This window comes from Megascapheus bottae, chromosome 23, assembly GCF_031878675.1.
Source record: "Megascapheus bottae isolate mThoBot1 chromosome 23, mThoBot2.hap1, whole genome shotgun sequence".
Classification (NCBI taxonomy): Eukaryota; Metazoa; Chordata; class Mammalia; order Rodentia; family Geomyidae; genus Megascapheus; species Megascapheus bottae.
Genome location: NC_143531.1, coordinates 12,264,215 through 12,278,925, shown reverse-complemented (window position 1 = coordinate 12,278,925; position 14,711 = coordinate 12,264,215). Strand labels below are relative to the sequence as shown.

General features: G+C 43.5%; 1 protein-coding gene across 1 annotated transcript in view; it reads left to right on the top strand.

The window, feature by feature from the left end:
* Window positions 1-9,072: 9,072 nt before the first annotated feature.
* Window positions 9,073-14,711, top strand: part of Tet2 (tet methylcytosine dioxygenase 2) — a 70,346-nt gene continuing 64,707 nt past the window's right edge. The window contains exon 1 of the mRNA XM_090356730.1: window positions 9,073-9,462. The gene's annotated coding sequence lies outside the window, so the exon portion shown is untranslated. The remainder of the gene's footprint in view (window positions 9,463-14,711) is intronic.

Here is a 14,711-nt window from a genome sequence, read left to right as displayed (position 1 = left end):
TGAGATCTGAGGAGAGTGGTACAAACACAGCTAGGCAGGAAAGGTCTTCAGACTCTTATCTCCAATAAACCACCTAAAACTGGAAGTGGAGCTGTGGTTCAGAGTGGTATAATATTAGCCTTGAGGGGAAAAAAAGCTCAAGGATTAGTGTCCAAGTCTTTAGTTCAAGCCCTATTATATATATAATATATATTTATATATAATATAAATTTATAATATATATTTATATATAATTAATCTGAATTTTGAAGAGAGGATTCTTTTCTTTTTTTTTCACCAGTCCTGTGGCTGGACTCAGAGGCTGGATACTGTCCCTGAGCTTCTTTTGGTCAAGGCTAGCACTTACCACTTGAGCCACAGTGCTACTTCCAACTTTTTCTATGTATATGGTACTGAGTAATCAAACCCAAGGCTTCAAGCATGCTAGGCAAGCACTGTACCACTAAGCCATATTCCCAAAGAGAGGATTCTTGTGTCATCAAATAGTAATAATAGTGAGGAAAACTGAGATGAACCTAAATGTGTATATATAGCTGGCTTTCTACTACTGAAGTTTTAATTAAAGTTGAAAACTTGGAGATAGGCACCAGTGGCTCTTGCCCATAACCTTAACTACTCAAGAAGTTGAGATCTGATTATCGGGCTTAAAGGCAGCCTAGGAAAACAAATCCACTAGATTCTTACTTACAATAAATCAGCAAAAGCCAGAATAGAGATGTGGCTCAAATGGTAGAGGACCAGCCTTAAGCATGAAAGGTAAAACAAGAGCATGAGGACCGGAGTTCAAGACACAGTACCCCCCCAAAAAAAGTTTTTAAAAAATTAGCCTTTCATGGGGACCATGACATGAGAAAGGGTATCAATGTGTGGGAATTAAGGCACCATTTATCTGGCAAATACCATGTAACCCTTCTATTAATTACAATAAAAAATATATTTAAAAAAATTAGCCTTTCAAAGTAAAGTAAGATTTTTTTAACTAAGTTAACTAAATTTGGATCCAAATGAAAAGAGGGTTAATGAAATCAGATTTTATGAGGAGAAAAGATATTCCCTAAATTATGGGAGGCTGACTTATCTTGTGGAAGAATTTCCATAGTATGTGTTCCAGTCATGAGCCCAGTATTTTCTTTATAATGTTTGTGGCAATACCATAACAGAGTTAGACTTTTGAGTTATATCTCATATTTCACTTTAAATTGGTATACATTTAAAAGCTCTTGATATACTATTACACCATTTATATCTGTTCCTTAAAATTTTCCAAATTAGTTCAGGAGAAGGGGCTCAAGTAGTAAATCATTTGGCAAGAAAACACAAAGCCCTTAGTTCAAACAACATACTGCCCCCATCCATTTTTTTCTCCCAAAATTATATAGAAAGTAAAAAGAGCTTGGACTGGGAATGTGGCTTAGTGGTAAAAATGCTTGCCTAGCATGCATGAACCTCTGGGTTTGATTCCTCAGCACTACACAACCAGAAAAACCTGGAAGTGGTGCTGTGGCTCAATTGGTAAAGTTCTAACCTTGAACAAAAGAAGCTCAGGGACAGTGTCCCAGGATTGGCAAAATAACAACAACAACAACCACAATAATAATAATGAATGAGCTGATCTATCTTTTATTATAGGCATGAACCTGGAATCTTAGCCTCTCAGGTGGCTGAGATATGAGAATTATAATTTGAAGGCAGCACAGGCAAGAAAGCCTATGAGATTCTTTTCTTCAATAAACTACCAAAACAAGTGAAGCTGTGGCTCAAGTGGTAGAATGCTAGCATTGAGCAAAAGAAGCTCAGGATGGAGCCCAGGCCCTGAGTTCAAATCCCAGGACTAGCACCAAAATCAATCAATCAAATAAGTACATGAAAAAGTAAATACAAATAATATTAAGAAAAGACACTCGGTGACTCAGGCCTGTAATCCTAGCTACTCAGGAAGCTAAGATCTGAGGATAGAAGTTTAGCAGGAAAAGTTCCAAAGATTTACCTCCAATTAACCACCAGGAAATGGGAAGTGGCACTGTGGTTCAAAGCAGTGGCCTTGAGGAGAAAAGCACAGTCAGTACTCAGACCCTGAGTTCAAGCCCCACCATTGGAGACTATTTAGGTCCTCATAATATACTTCCTGGCTTTAGACAACGATAGTTATGACAGTAATTCATGTCATAATGGAAGAGTTGAGTCCTGTCTTATTCCCCAGGGTCAAACAAAGCCCCAGGTACATGCTCACGCCCTAATCTACTGGCAGGTCATTCCGATCTTGGTCCCCAGGGGATAATAGCCCCCAGGTGCAGCATTCCACTGTGGGCCTGGCCGCAGACATTGCTCTGGGCCCCTAACAGACCACCACCCATCTTTTAATGTTTGCTTCCTTGTTAAGCTCTATATAAGCCTACTCCAAAATCCAGTCCCTAGCACAACCTCCAATCCCGCGGGAAGGTCCGTGCCCCTCGCTGTTCCCAACAGTCTTTGTCTGTAGACAATCCAGTCCAGCCTATTCCTTTTCCTTTCTCCTCCATTTTCCTTACAATAGCTAAAGGGTTTTATCCAAGTATTTCATGTATCAAAGATTTCTTTGAATAGAGTTGAGCGTGTGGCCTAGTGGTAGAATGCTTGTCTAGCATGCACGAAGCCCTACGTTCAATTCCTAGGTACCACATACACAGAAAAACTTTGAAGGTATGGTGTGATTCAAGTGACAGAGTGCTAACCTTGAGAAATCTCAAGGACAGTGCCCAGGCTCAAAGACAGTACCCAGACTCAAGGACAGAGCCCAGGCCCTGAGTCCAAACCCTAGAACTGGCACAAAAAAAAACCCAACTTTAAATTAGCATTTTATCTATGCTAATATAAATAAGCACTTTCTCCTGATGTCCAGTGATGTCATCAAACAAAAGAAAGAAGAAAGCTTCCTGAAATTCATTGTCTTCTGAGTATGCAGGGCATTTTTAAAAAATGAAGTTACATGTTAGATACATACTTCCAGAGATGGAAAACAACAGACCATAATTTAATGCTTTTGTTAAACCACCATGTTTCTTTCTTTCAATACAATATGTAACTATTCTTTCTGTTCAAAGAAAAATAACCAGATTCTTAAAGCAAATGTCCTCTTCTGCAGTTAGGGAGGAAATAGAGCACACTCTATTTTTTATTGTTTATATATGTATGCATGCATGCATGCGTGTGTGTGTGTGTGTGTGTGTGTGTGTGTGTGTGTGTGTGTAATTTTTAAGGCACTGTAAAGCAAGTTGCTGCAGCTCTTTTTTTTTTTTTTTTCCCAGTCCTGGGCTTGAGCTCAGGGCCTGTGCACTGTCCTTGGATTTTTCTCAAGGCTAGAGCTCTACCACTTGAGCCTCAGCACCACTTCCTGCTTTTTCTAAGTATGTGATACCAAGGAATTGAACCCGGGTCTTCGTGCATGCTAGGCAAGCACTCTACCATTAGGCCAAACTCCCGGCCCTGCTATCAGCTTTTTAATGGACAGCAGCAGACAGGAGACAGGAAACTGCCCCCACCATAAGAGGCTTAGAGACTGAGCAACTGAGTTAGAGCAGCCAATCAAGTCAGTGTTCTTCCATGGACTAGCCTGTGGGACTTTTTCTATTAGTCTTTTTTCTCTGTTAGGGGAGCAAAGATTTCTTTTTGGAAGCAATGCTTTTATTTGTAGTTTGATGGTGGGGGGAATAAAAGATAAAGAATTTTCTAACAACTGACTGTGGTTAAAACTGAAAATTATTTTTAAAGCATAGATTATCCACACCTATAGGAAAAGGGATCTTAAAAATGCATATTTTAAAAAGCTGTCTCTGAACTACTCATACAAATGTGAACTCATATCCAGTAAACAACTGATTATATACACTAGATTCTACTTTTGTCATAGGAATAAGAACTAAGATTATTTTTTAGATTAAAAAACCACCCAAATCTGACAAATATTGCATCATATTTGAGGACCTTTAGAATTTTACTTCTCTTTGCTGGGGAGAAGTCACAGTACCCAACAAGAATAACTTATTTTCTTTTAAATTAGTAAACGTCATGGTGGTTAAGGGTAGAGTGGAATGCAAAGACAGAACTTGGCACAAAGATGTTTAGAGTCTGTTGCAAAACCAACTGCAAGTCAAGTATGATTCCAGATAGACAAGAACCACCTGTTACAGTGGAAACGGGGAGAGAAAGGGGGACAGGGAGGAGACAGAGTCAGAGAAAGAGACAGAGAGAGAGTTGTTTTGGGTTTTTGTTTGTGCTGGTCCTGGGATTGAACTCAGGGCCTGGGCACTGTCATTAAGCTTTTAAGCCTTTTTTTTTTTTTTTTTTGCTAGTGCTCTATCATTTGAGTCATATTTCCACTTCTGGCTTTTTGCTAGTTAATTGGAAATAAGAGTCTCATGGATTTTCCTGGCCAGGCTTTGAACCATGATCATCAGCTCTAATCCTCCTAAGATAGCTGCTAGGATTACAGGTGTAATCTTAGCTAGTACCTAGCTAAGAGAAAGGTTGAGACTTTGTATGCCTGTGTGTGTGTGTGTGTGTGTGTGTGTGTGTGTGTGTGCATGAACACTCATGCACATGTGCTAATACTGGAGCTTGAACTCAAGACCTGGGGACTGTTCCTGTGTTGCTGCTGCTGCTTCTCCTTTTTCTTCTCCTTGCTCCTCCTCCTTTCTCTCCTCCTCCTCCCCCACCCTTTCTCATCCCTCCTCCTCCTCCTCTTCTTCTTCTTCTTCTTCTTCTTCTTCTTCTTCTTCTTCTTCTTCTTCTTCTTCTTCTTCTTCTCCCAGTCCTGGTGCTTTAACTCAGGGCCTGGGCACTGTTCTTGAGCTTTCTCAAGGCTAGTGCTTTAGCTCTTGAGCCACAGCACCACTTCAGACTTTTTCTGTGTATGTGGTAGTGAGGAATCTGAACCCAGGGCTCTGTGAGTTCTAGACAAGCACTCTACCACTAGACCATACTCCCAGATCCCTGAGCTTCTTTTGCTCAAGTCTAGCATTCTACCACTTGGGCCACAGCACCATTTCTAAGTTTTTCTGTGTGTGTGATACTGAAGAATCGAACCCAGGGCTTCATGCATGCGAAGCAAGCATGCTATCACTAAGCGCCATTCCCAGCCCTAAGAGAATTGTTTATAAAGATGAACTCAGAAGAGAATCTTACAAATAATTCTAAACTAAATTAACCAAAAGATTATAGTTGTTTCTATCAAATACACTTAGCTCTGGCAAATTTCAAGTATTAGGCATTGACAGTCACACAATTATGTATATATTTCTGGAGTCAGTCAAGAAAAATGACTAGAGATAGAAGATTTACTACTGAGCCTGAGTAATAAACTATCTAGAGTCTTTCCTGGAATCTGGGTCCTGGCAACACTTTCTGTGTGCAAGGGTCTGCATTGGATAAAGAACTAAAATAGGGCACTGGAGAACATAAAGTCACACAGTAAGAGGGAGAGTCAAGATTCACTCAGTCCAACTCCACAACTGAGCTGTCAGTAACTTTGTAATCCTGTCCACTATATAAATGGATGTTGTGATATTTGGAGAACTTTTCTCCTTAGAACTGGGGGAAAAATCTTTTTAAAAAAAATTGATTGACCCCCAACAATAAAATACAATTTTAAAAAATGGATTGTTTGCACCAGGTGCCAGTGGCTCCTCGCTACTCAGGAGGCTGAGATCTGAGGATCACAGTTCAAAGTCAGCCTGAGGAACTAAAGACCCTGGGACTCTTATCTCCAATTAACCACCAAAAAAATGGAAGTGGCACTGTGGCTCGATGTGATAGAGTGCTAGCCTTGAGCTGAAGCACTCAGGAACAGCACACAGGCCCAGAGAGTTCAAGCCCTATGATCGACGCAAAAAAAAAAAAAAAAAAAAAAAAAGATTGTAATCAGGTGTGGTAGTTCACACCCGCAACCCTACCTACTCAGAAGGGTGAGAACTGAGGATCAAGGTTCAAAGCCAGCATGGGCACTAAAGAATGTGAGACTCATCTCCAATTAATCACTGGAAAATAGGAAGTGGGACTGAGGCTCAAGGGATGGGGTGGATTCTTAAGCTGAAGAGCTCAGGGACAATGCCCAGGCCCACAGTTCAAGCCCTAAGAGTGAGAAAGCTCAAAGGATAGCATCGAGGCCCTGAATTAGCACACAGGCATGCTTGTGTATACACACACACACACACACACACACACACACACACGTGTGCTTGCATGCCCACGCACCCACCCATACATACACACTCACAAAGTTCATTAATTGGGCCAAGAGTTTTGCCTAGTGGTAGAGTGCTTGCCTAGTATGCACGAAGATCCAAGTTCAATTCCTCAGTACCACACACAGAAAAGCTAAAAGTGATGCTGTGGCTCAAGTGATAGAGTACTAGCCTTGAGAAAGCCTAAATACGGTGATCAGACCCTGAGTACAAGCCTCAGGACTGGCAAAAAAAATTCATTAATAAAGGACAAGGGAAGAGGAAAGGGGAAGGCCAAGGGAAGGGGGCTTAAGTATTGAGTGTTAATTGTTAAGCAGAATACAAGGCTCTGCTACTGAAAAAAAAAAGGAAAAAGAAAGAAAAGAAAGCATTAAAATTATTAAGACCTTAATAGCACATTTGTAGTGAAGAACTACAAGAGATGAGAATTTAAGTCCAGATAAAATGCTTTAGCTAAGAACGGTTTTGTTTAGTGAAAAAGTCCAGCCCCCAATCAGATAGCTCATTGTTTCCAAGCTAAATAAACAATGTTTCATTACAAAGTACTTGAAAAGGTCTTCACAGTAACAATGTAGCATAGAAAGGGAGTCTTTTAATAAACACTTTACAAAGGAAAAAGTTTGATTTCATGAAATTAGAAGAAGGCCTGTTTTTCTTTTGTTTATATGTGTTTTGTATGTGTATGTTTGTGTGTACCAGTAATAAAGCTTGAACACTGGGCCTGGCCACTATCCCTTAGCTTTTTTTTTTTTTGCCAGTCCTGGGCTTAGACTCAGGGCCTGAGCACTATCCTTGGGTTTTTTTTCTCAAGGTTAGGGCTCAACCACTTGAACCACAGAACCACTTCTGGCTTTTTTTTTTTTATCTATGTATGTGGTAGCAAGGAATCGAACCTGGGTCTTCGTGCATGCTAGGCAAGCACTCTTACCATTAGGCCAAACTCCCGGCTCCTGTCCCTTAGCTTTTTGACTCCAGGGCTGGGACTCTACTTCTTGAGCCACAGATCTATTTTCAGCATTTTGCTGACTAATTGGAAGAAAGAGTCAGGAACATTCTTGCTTAGGCTGGCTTCAAACTGTGATCCTCAATTTTGGCCTCCCGAGTAGCTAAAATTGTAGAGATGAGCCACCAACACACGGCCTTTTTCTTTCTTTTATTAGTATATTTTTAGTAAGTAGTTGTGCAAAGGTGTTTCATTTCTACAAGTCAGAGTACAATGCATATCAATCAATGTCATCCCTTAAAATCTGCAGCCCCATCTTTCCCACTTTACCTTAAAAAAAAAAAAAGAATTCTTGCTATGTTACCTAAACCGCTCCAGAATTCCTGGATTCAAGTGATTCTCTGTGAACCTTCTCCTGTGTGAACCTTTTATTTAGACTTGTACAAGGGTATTTCACACAGCCACATTCTAGGCCTCATTTATTCTCCTTCCTTCCTTCCTTCCTTCCTTCCTTCCTTCCTTCCTTCCTTCCTTCCTTCCTTCTGCCTGTCTGCCTTTCTTCCTTTTCTTTCTTTTTTCTTTTTTCTTTCTGTCCTGGGGCTTGAACCGAGGGCCTGAGCCGTTTTGCTCAATGCTAGCCTTCTAACACTTAAGCCACAGCTCCACTTCCAGCAATTTATTTATTTAATTTTTTGGAGATGAGATCTCATAAGACTTTTCTGCCGGGGCTGGCTTTGAACTGTGATCCTCAGAACTCAGCCTACTGAGTAGCTAGCATTACAGGCATTAGACACCAACCAGCACCCTGCAAGGCCTCATTCCTAAAGAAATGAGAGTAGTGCCCTTTCCTATGCATGGTCCAATTAGCGTATAGAGTTATTGAGATTTCCCCCAAGGTGGGGTAGATGCCAAGCACTGCTGGCCGCTAGGCTTCATAGGAACTTTGTTCTTTAGGTCATCTTCCAAACAAAATGGCAATTAGCGGGTAAAGGCGCGTGGATAGCAGAAGCACACTGCTTTGCCAGGGAAAAGAGGTCACGAAAGGGGAGCCAGAGCCCTTGCGCGAGCCCTCCCCGCGGTGTGGGCAGACCCAGGTCAGTGGGTGGGAATGCCCGGCTCTTTAACGCACAGTTTCTGCCATGCCGAATCGCACACGTGGAAATGTCTTGGAAGTAGAGGAACTTACGGGGGACAAGTGGACATGCGAACGTGCAGATGGGTTTCCCTCCAGCGAGCTGGTGCAGGGTCAAGGGTAAGAAGCTCCTCTGGGAAGGGCCAGCTGCCCTGCCCTTCGCCATGCACGTGGCCAAAGTAAACAGAAGGTGAGTCCACTTCCTGACCTGGCCAGTCTTCGGTACGGAGGAGGGGGACCCCTCGGGGGTGCCGGTGGGTGTGGGTGGGAGGGGAGGGTGGGTGCCTGCCTGGAGTGCAGAGGGAGGGAGCGGGAGTGACGTGGGCGCGTGCGTGGATCTCTCTGGACAAGGAAAAAAAGGAAAGGAAGTGATGGAGTGGGGAACCCAGGAAAGTTTCCGCGGGGAACCGGCGCGCTCTCCGCGTCCACGTCCAGGACCCCCGGCTCTGCCGCGGGCTCCGGAGGAGGGAAAGGGGCTCCGGGGCGAGGAGGAGCAGGCCAGCTCGGGATCCCCCCACACCCACCCCACCCCACCCCCACGTCCTCGCTCTAGGTGCTCAGCCGGGCCACCCCGCCTCCTCCCTGCTCCTGCGCTCGATCGCGCGCCCCAGGGCACACAGTCCCCCCAGACGGCCCAGGCACTGATTCCCAGAGAGCAGAAGCTGAGCGCCCTGGGGTGGATCGGGGGGGGGGGGGGAAGAGGAAGAAGAGGAGGAGGAAGAAGAAGAGGAAGAGGAGGAAGAAGGAGGAGGAGGAAGAGGAGGAAGAAGAGGAAGAGAAGGAAGAAGGAGGAGGAGGAGGAAGGAGGACGAAGAGGAGGAGGATCAGGAGGAGGAGGAGGAGAACCAGGAGGAGGAGGACCAAGAGGAGGACCAGAGCCCCCGCGGCCGTGCCAGCAGCGCCAGGCGACAGCCCGGGCGGCCGCCGCCGTGTGCCCAGGCCCCGGCTCGCATGCGAGTCACGTCCGCCCCCTCGGCGGCCGCCCCGAGACGCCGGCCCCGCCGAGTGATGAGAACAGACGTCAAACTGCCTTATGAATATTGATGCGGACGCCGGGCTGCTTTCGTAGAGAAGCAGAAGGAAGCAAGATGGCTGCCCTTTAGGATTTGTTAGAAAGGAGACCCGACTGCAAGGACTGGATCGCTGCAAGGCTGGGGGCCCGGAGCCAGGTCAGAGCGCGCCCCCCTCTCCCTCGCTCCCTCGCCCTGGCTGGGAAACTCTCCTTCTCCCCTCTCCAGCCCACCCCCCTCTCGCTCGCTCGCTCCCTCTCCTGCTCTCCCCCCCGCTCCACTTCTCCCGCCCCACCTCGCTTTCTCTTGGGCTTCCAGGGATTGGGGAGCAGACCTTGTAATGTCACCCACAAATACCCAGAGCGAAGCCTCACCGGGGACTGGAGCTTCTTCAACATGGCTGACAAATAGAGTTTTCATCTCCACCACCGCCAGCCGACCACAAACCCCTTTAAACCTGTACTTCGGGGTTCGCTTCTGTCTCCTGCGAATGCTCGCCCCCCCTCTGCGCCCCCCCAAAAAAACTTACCTTTGGACCTCCAACGAGCTGCTCTCCCCGCCTTTCAAGCTTGAGAAAAGTGATTTTTTAAAAAAAAAAATTTCCTGTGCATTTCTTGTTAAATTAGTTGGGCTGGGGCTTGGGGGGCGACCTGCCACTTTCCCCTTTAAACAACGGCACCCCATGTCCTTCTTGTAAGTCACACGGGGTCTCTAGTGTCTCCCGAACCACCCCCACACAACCCTGAAGGGCTGTTTTTTTTTTTTTCTCCCCTCTTCTTTATTTTTTTTTTCTTTTCCTTTTCTTCCTTTCCTTCTTGCAGTTGGCTTTGGAGTCTGGGTCTGGGGTTGGCGGGGTCCCTTTAGGGGACATCACTCAGCAGATGTCACGGTGAGTGGGATAGGAATACACCCAAGTGGAGTTTCTGGGGTGTGTGGCGTCCCTTCCCCGCCCTCCCCACCACCCCACACCTAAGTCCGCGCTTTTTGTGGGTGGCGCTGAACGAAAAGAGAGGAAAGCAGTTTCTCAGGTTCTCCCCCCCCCAAACAAGATCCGAACCCACTTCCCCCCACCCCCACCCCCCCCAACCCAGGTCCCGCGCTAGGCAGCGCGTGGGCTGTGTCTTGAAGTCTGGGAAATGAGTGTGAGAGAATTCTGTAAGGCAAATCCGTGTCCTGGCTTTGTGCTTCTCCTCCCCGAAATCAGCTCCGGTGTGGGTTCCCTGGTAAGTGACAGGCAGACACAAAGGCAGGCGCAGGCCCGGGAGGGGTGGGCGCGGGGTCGGGGTGCCAGCCGCTCCGAGTTCAGAGAGAGACTGGCTGCTGCGGAGAGCTAGTCCAGAAAAGAAGTGGAGGACAGACGTGTGACTGTCCCATCCGAATTTCTCTTCTGCCTCTTGCTTTCTCTTTTCTTTCAGTCTTTCATCTCCGTGTGTGTGTGTGTGTGTGTGTGTGTGTGTGTGTGTGTGTGTGTCTCCCCCCCCCCTCTCTTCTTGCTCAATCTTTTCCTGGGATTGCCTGTCTAGTGTTGGGAGCTACCGGAGTTTCTATGGAGAGAGTTTTCTACTTAGGAGAATATAAAGTGTGGCCCTGAGAAAGACGTGTTTATTTACTGGCAGTCAGCTTCATGATATGGTTTTAATTATATCGACTGATGGCTTTTTCTCTTGTCCAATAGTTCAGAGTTGAAACGGGATTATTTTCAGGTGGCTTGCTTAAAATTTAGTGAGTTTTTTTTTTTCTTTTTTAATTGCCTGTCTGAATAGAATCCATGCGTGGATTTAAAAAAAAAAATCTCAAATCACACATTGCACTTTTCCCCCATCTCCAGTCAGGGATTATAATGGCAGAATTGAAACACAAAAATGTTTTAGGTAAATGATCCAACACTGGAAAAAGAATATATGTGAAGGAAGTTGGGATTTACTGGGGAAAGATACTGATTGGGTCTGATGTGCTGCTAAGGGTATTGTTGACTGGCTAATGAAGTCATTACATTTGCATTTTAATAGAAAGTTGAGATACTGAAGGTTAGCTGCATGGATGCATGTGTGGTTCATACTCAGTTTGGAACTGAATATAAATTTCTATGTCACAAATCTTAATTTAAAAAAATATTCAGCAGAAATATGTTCATGAAAAATGAGAGTAAATATTTATTGGATGAAAAAGGTAGACAGAAATAAAAGCACCAAAATGGAACAATGCTACACAAATGAGATTTCCAAAACTCTTTGTCGTCACAAGTTCAATTTGTAACTCTACTTTGATTTTTGGCGACGTGGTTTAGGATCGTTTTACTCACTGATAGTGGAGGTACTTTCACATGATGTCATCTCAGAGAATAGCAACAGTTCATTGGTTACTTCTTATTTACCGTAAGTTAAAAGGAAGCACTGAGGCATAGATGCATACATGTTTGCCCAACAAACTCAGAATATTGATCAAAACGAATGAAAGTCACATTTTCTCTTAGATAAAATTATTTCAGTAACTCTGTGATAAAAAAAAAATAAAAGTTTACCATGAAAGATGTAACCCGGGACCTTCATCTACCTTGTCTCCTGCGCCAGTCGGTAGCCCCTGAGTAATCTCCAAATTCCATAGGCCTGATTTGATCAATCGACTTTTAGGAGAGATGATAATAATAATAATAATAATAATAATAATAATAAGCAAGATCCATGACATGTTATTTTTAGACTGTAGCACTGTTTTGATTGCTTTCTTACTGAATTTAATCATCAATAAGGAATTGACTTGGAATGAGAGAAGTCACTTGCTTTGTTTAAATTCATTTATTTACCAAACTCTTTTGAAGGCTTTCATTTCTTTTGGCTTATGCCCGGAACAGGAGGGGCAGTATTTATTTTGTGGCAGTGGCATGTGATCCTGAGTAGTGGCCAGTGAGCACTGATTGCTTGCACGCTTCCTAGACAAGAAATGCACCTGCCACGGACTTGGTTCTTATTGGGCGCTGACTTTGCAGTAGGTGGCAAAGTCTGGAGTTTGTGTTTTGGTTTCACTTGTTGGAGCTAGAAATTCACAACCAGTTTTTCCAAGACTCCACCCACATAGTATTGTAAAGCAAGTGTCACTATTTCCTTATTTGCTGACCTCATTAAGAAGTCCTTTTTATGATCCTTAGATATACCTAGCAGGGAGTGTTTTCTATCATGCAGATTATTAAGTTCTTATGAAATCACCTTGAAATAAAATATCAAGAGGTTGCAGAATGTCAACATTTTAGAATAACGTGTGTGTGTGTGTGTGTGTGTGTGTGTGTGTGTGTGTGTGTGTGCTAGTCCTAGGGCTTGAACTTGGGTGTCAAGGCATTATCCCTTAGCTCCAATTCTATCACTTGAGCCACAGCTCCACTTCTAGCTTTCTTGGTGGCTACTTGGAGATAAGAGTCTGACCAAGTCTGGGCTGATTTTGAATTTCAGTCCTCAGATCTCAACCTCTCAAAATTACAGATGGGAATCATTGGTGCCCAGAAAAAAAATACCTCATGTTTTAGAAAATGTTGCTAGATCTGCTTTTTAATGCCATAATTGTTTCTAATGCAATTTCACTTGCTATTGCTTTAATACAATTGCATAATCTTAATGTAGCTATATTATATTGCTAGATGGAGTCTACATGTTTTATAAATAACTAGGTAAACTATATTGATTATCATTGTTTTCTAACATGGTGATTGGCAAAAACTTTTAGACCAATTGCCAGTATTGGTTCATGAAAATAATGTTTTCTCAACAAGACACCATCCTTGCCTAGTAACTCTTAAAGACAGCAATGACACCCACACCAAAAGCAAGAGAATATCTCCCAAGTCAACTTCAGAGTTGGGACCTCCAACTGTGGGAAAGTGAGGATGCCAAGTAGAACTGGTGGTTATCTTGGAAACTGTGCTGCAAAACACAAACGCCAGTGATTTTGCCAAACACACAGCATTTACTTGGTCTAGAGCTCCAATTTCAACTCACTGCCAAAACATAGTGACTAGTGTGATGTTATTGAGTGGATTAAACACCACATCCATTAGTGGGTATACAGTAGGAAAGAAGGCTTCTCCAAGGGGTGGAGATAAAGAGGATGTGAACCAGTGACCACAAGCAAAAAAAAAAATCAATAAAAATAAAAGAGAGCTGGGAATATGGCTTAGTGGTAGAGTACTTGCCTAGCATAAACTCTGGTTCAATTCCTCAGTGCCACATAAACAGAAAAAGCCAGAGATGGCGCTGTGGCTCAAGTGGTAAAGTGCCAGCCTTGAGCAAAAGGAGCTCAGGGACAGTTCCCAAGTCCTAAATTCAAGCCTCCAGGACTGGCAAAAAAAAAAAAAACAAATTTAAACAAACCAGATGTCCATCACCTCATGAATGACTTGACAAATTGTGGTGTATTCCATACAGTGGAATATTATTAAGCATTAATAAGGGATCAAGTACTGATAAATATTATGATGACTGCTGACAATGTTATATTGAATTTTGAAAACAATACCAAAAAATTACCTAATAGATACAGAGTTGCTTTATAGAGTGATAAAAATCTTCTAGATCTAGATACTCAGGATTGTAGAACTCTATTAATATACTAAAGGAGACCAAAGTGTAGCTTTTTAAAGGAAGAGTTTATTGTATGTGAATTTTATCTTTATAAAGATGTTATAAAAGTGTGCATTGAGGGCCTGGACTTTGGCCTAGTGGTAGAGTGCTTGCCTAGCATGCATGAAGACCCAGGTTCAATTCCTCAGTACCACATACATAGAAAAAAGCCAGAAGTGGTGCTGAGCCTCAAGTGGTAGAGCTCTAGCCTTGAGAAAGTCCAAGGACAGTGCTCACACCCTGAGTTCAAGTGCCAGGACTGGCAAAAAAAAAAAAAAAAGTGTGCATGATTCGTCTGGGAATGTGGCTTAGTGGTAGAGTACTTGCCTAGCATGTATGAAGCCCTGGGTTTGATTCTTCAGTACCACATATACAGAAAAAACCAGAAGTGGCACTATGGCTCAAATGGTGCTAACTTTGAGCCATAATGCTAACTTTGAGCAAAAAGAAGCTCAGGGACAGTACCCAGGCCCTAAGTTCAAGCCCCAGGACTGGTAAAAAAAAAAAAAGTTAAACCAAAATGTGTATGATTCCCAGGCACCAGTGGCTCATTCCTATAATCCTAACAAGCCAAAGGAGCTTAGATCTGAGGATCAAGATTCAAAGCTAGCCCAGACAGGCAAATCCAATTCCTAACTCCATTTAACTCCCCAAAGGCCAGAAGTGGAGTTGAACTGTAAGTGGTAAGATACCACCCTTGAGCTACAACATGAGGGGTAATGTCTGTCTAGGCTCAGAGTTTACACCCACATACTGGCACACGCACATAATAAATGTGTATGGTTGATACAGTTATTTAAT